This window comes from Drosophila willistoni (assembly GCF_018902025.1).
Source record: "Drosophila willistoni isolate 14030-0811.24 chromosome XR unlocalized genomic scaffold, UCI_dwil_1.1 Seg144, whole genome shotgun sequence".
NCBI classification, from domain to species: domain Eukaryota; kingdom Metazoa; phylum Arthropoda; class Insecta; order Diptera; family Drosophilidae; genus Drosophila; species Drosophila willistoni.
The window spans coordinates 5,122,037-5,126,565 of NW_025814057.1; positions in this window are offsets into that span (position 1 = coordinate 5,122,037).

The following is a 4,529-nucleotide window of genomic DNA, read 5'->3' on the forward strand; positions in this document are numbered from 1 at the left end:
CAAAAAGCTTTTCATTTTAAAAACAATATTTAAAATTTACAAGAATTCGCTTAAGTTCTAACTAAAAATTTCAATTTGACTTCCATTTCGAAGCCTTTTAGTTTAAATAACTAACTAAAAAGCCTCCAAAACTGCTGAAGAAATCTTTGTGGAAACTTTTTAATTTTTATTTTGGTTCATAAAACACAGAAAACAAGAAATATTAAAGAAATCTATTTAATTGTTTTATTAAAGTTTTCTAGCAAAAACAATTTTCGAGTCTATTATTAATGTTAAGTTTAATTTTGAATTTCATTTAACAGACAAAAGGTTCAAAAATTTTGGTCCAGAAGAAAATTGTGTTTTCTAGAGAATAACCAAAGAACAAAGAAATTATTTCGTTACCTTGATGTTTCAAAAGGGAATGTAAATCAATAAGAATAGAGTTCCACCAATTCCAAATAATAATGCTTTTGTGTGTGTGTGTGTGTGTGTGGTTTTTTAACTGTCTATTTTGGTAAATTATTTTATGTCTACTTGAGTTTGAGTTGAGGCAACATACTAAATTTTGACTGAAGAATTTTCAGAAGATCTACATACATACATATATGCTCATTGAAATAGCAACGCCAATGGTTGACGGGGAGGCGAGGAGCGGGCTTGATGGACTTGTTTTATGATAGAAATGAATATGTGTAGTATACTTTATAGGGTCGTAAATGCTAGCCAATGACTGCTGCATACATTTCGTCGAAAAGGTGAGACACAGTGAGCGACAACCACATATTGCATAGATCTGTATTATTTAAATGACTTTCAAGTTTTATTTCGCACACAATTTAAATGTTTCACTTTACTTAAACTTCGAACTTAATGGTTATCATAAGGAAAACAAAACAAAAAACAAGGTAACTTTTAATGACTTTCTTTTTAACAAGCAAATTGAAGTGATGACAAAAATGTAGACTTCAATAATACTCAATAAATATAGGAAAAAAAGGAAAAAGAAAGAAGACAAGACAACAACTTCTTACACACTTCCTCCTCCCTGCGCCTCTCTTATATACTTAACTATTGGCCAACTGTTTGCATTTTATGCAGAGTCCATCTTATTTTTATTTCTTTATTATAATTTTTTCCTTCTACTTTTTGTTGCATGCATCAGTCTTAACCTTGTTTGCTGCTACCCACTTAACTTGTTGTTGCTGTTGTTGCTGTTGCAGCCCTTCTGAAGAAAAACTTATGCAAATTTTTAGCTTATAATTTCACCAAGTAGAACAAGAACTCTAAGAATCAAAAGTTAGATGAGGAAGCTGTAAAATATAAAGAAGAAAAAAACAAAAACTTGAGCGTGTTGGCAATTTTAAGCGATTTTAAATAACGTTCCACTGAGTGAGAGTAAGAAGCTTTGAGGCTTCTTCAAAGCAGCAGCAGCAGCCAAACAACAAAGATGTCAAGTTTTTTATATTTATATTTTTAAATCTAAATAGCAAAAAGAGAGAGACACAGAGAGAAGGAGATACAAGATAAGAGACAGAAAGATGCTGCAATATAAATATAATGTAATATAATGTAATGGGCCATGCCACATAATTCTTAATGTCCGTTAGCCCAATGGACATATAAAGGACGAATTATGAGTGAGTGACGCCAGCAGCAAGGACATACTCAAAGTTGGTTTACTGCAATTTAAAATAATTTCTACTGTGCCCTAAATGGCATTAAGTCATTTCAACAGCAATATGAGAGTGTGTGTGTGTGTGTGTGTGTGTGTGCTTTTACTTTTGTTTGCTGTACTTTCCTGTTGTTGTTGGTATTGTTGTTTGGTTGTTTGCATGCGGCTCGCCTGGCAATGCACACTAATGCACATAATTGAGTCTCATGGCAAGACGACGACAAAGTTTTCAAGTGCGGTTTATGCATTCCTTCACAATGCCTTTGTACTCCAATCGCGTTATCTTTCTATGAGTATTTGTTTTATGGTTAACTCTGACCTCCCACATAACCAGCATAAGCTATCAATGCAAGAATGTTGCCAACAAACGATGTCGCACAATGCTTAGAAACAGGCGCAAATATTCCTTTGCCCAACTTAAGTTGCCTCCTGTATTTATGGTTTATGGGAATTCTTAGAAAATATGTTGGATTTAGGACACGAAATAATTTTATGGTAGGTAAACTTCAACAATCCAACAACATCTCAAGAAAAATAATTAGTTACAGGTACATTAGTATATCAATCTTCAAACCTTTCAAAGACAACAAATAATAGAAATCAAAAGAGAATAGCGACTCATAAAAGTTTTCTTTTTTAATTTCCAAAAACATTGAATTATATAATATAATTATGATGGATCGATGGAAATTATTTCAAATCCAAAATATTCCAAATCCAAAGAAAACAGTTTGAGCAAAGAAATGACGTCTTAAGGTTTTCAGTCAACTGAAATTTGAGAGGCTTTTCTTGGCCAACTCAAATCTTTTATGTTTTCCCTTCGCATAACAATGGTCCACTTGAATCGGCAAGATTGGCAATAGCTTTTGATTTGATTTCTATTCGATTGAAAGTTACGTTTGAATTTAACAATTTCAATTGACTTTTTGCAGTTTTTCTTATTTGATTTACTTAATTGGCGGCACTTTGAAATGTCACTTCAACTGTCCTAAATGCCTGGACACACCCTGTATATACATATGTATTTGTTATAATTTTATTTGTATTTTTTTTTTTGCCTGGCATATTCACATGCCATTTACTCGATTGCCCATGGGGCAGGCAGGGCCATGACATGGCATCGGAACATCAGCATTAACTTGAACATGAACATGAGCAACACAATAAGAACAAAAACACTAACAACAACAACAACACACCATCAACTAATACATTCATTTTCCACATACACACACACACACACATGCAGAAAATTTTGCTCAATTAATTTTTGCCATACACACAGTTTGCACAAAAATTTACATACAATGATGTTGGGCGTTTGTTTTTCTACCAATAAAAGAGTACAAAAAAAAAACAACAAAAGGTTCTTTGTAACCTATTTAAAGTAGACACACTTTCGACCTGGTTGATACAAGGTGCATAGGGCTTACAAAATTTAAAGCGGTATTATACTCCATTTAAAATTTCCTTAAATTTTGATAAGAAAAATCCCTAAGTAAGGTTTTACAGAATTTCAAGTTCTAACCAGTCGTTTAGCTTAAAATTTTGGTACGATTTGAAAATCAATTAAAAATTTGTATTTTTATTGGTTTTGAACAGGGCTTCAAGTCAACAAATAAACGGAATTTAAATGGTAAATTTTTTTTTTATCTGCTTAATCTTGATGAATTTTAGTATTGAAGATTATTAAAAGTTCATAAAGCGAAGGCCAATTATCTAAGATTACTTAAACGATAACAAATCCGTTATGAGTCCTTTTTAGTTTGTCGATAAATTGTGAGTTAATTCATTATATTACACTCTATGCATGTCGATTAGCATAGATCGCAGTGCTCATTTCTCCTCCTCTTAGCCACACACACACCGATAGGTATTATCTTTCATTCCTACTTTCATCAATCATGAGATCACTATTTTACAATATCAGATCGAACTGCTAATGAAGAAGCTATATATTAGATCGAAATATTCAAAATTCATTTGATCTATAAGAAAATTAAAATTGGACGAATTAGATCTACAAGAATTTATAAACTCACTTATTATGTTAGCACCTCTTAAAGCCAATTAAATGTTGGCTCAAGTTAATGTACGCTAAACAATTTTTCTGCTCCCTTAATTGAATAGTACTTTGATCCTATCAAACGGAACATATGTTACATATGTGTATACACTTTTGTTTGCATTACTGGATAATATCAATTATGACATGGAAATCCATTTAACATTATTATGCCGAATGAATCTGGATTAAAATGAAACTGAATGCAAATGACTACAAATCGTTATTTTTTTGTTTTCTGTTCGTTGTTGCCCCCTCATACTTTATGCTGTAAGCCAAATTGAAATTCATGTGGCACACTAATGAGTAATTAAACTATATTTAAGCTCAAGTCCCATAGAGCCGAATCGATTTGGGCTGACTTGAGTTCGACCCAGTCGTATGTAAACAGATTTATGCTGATCAAAAGAGAGACAGTAGTACATATTTGTTGTCTGAATTGCTTAAAGCGGCCTAAATGGCCATTCGAAGGCTGCCTGTTGGCATGCCGCATTATTGAAAACTGATTACTCAGGCTCACATACAGGCGCACACGCACACGAACACGAAGACAGAGACAAACAAATAAACAAATGGAAAAACGGACAGACAAACATATTAGCAACCCAGTGAGGCCTGACTTTGACGCATATTGGCTATTGGCCAGGCAATTAATCTGCCTCTGCCTAGCCAAATATGGCTAAAACATATTGTGTTCACGCACGCAGAAGAATAACAGGAACAAGAGCAAAGCCAAGGCAAGGCAATGCGAAAAACGAAAGCGAAATGGCATAAAGTAGAAGGAGGTAAATAGAGGACAGAAGATGGAAG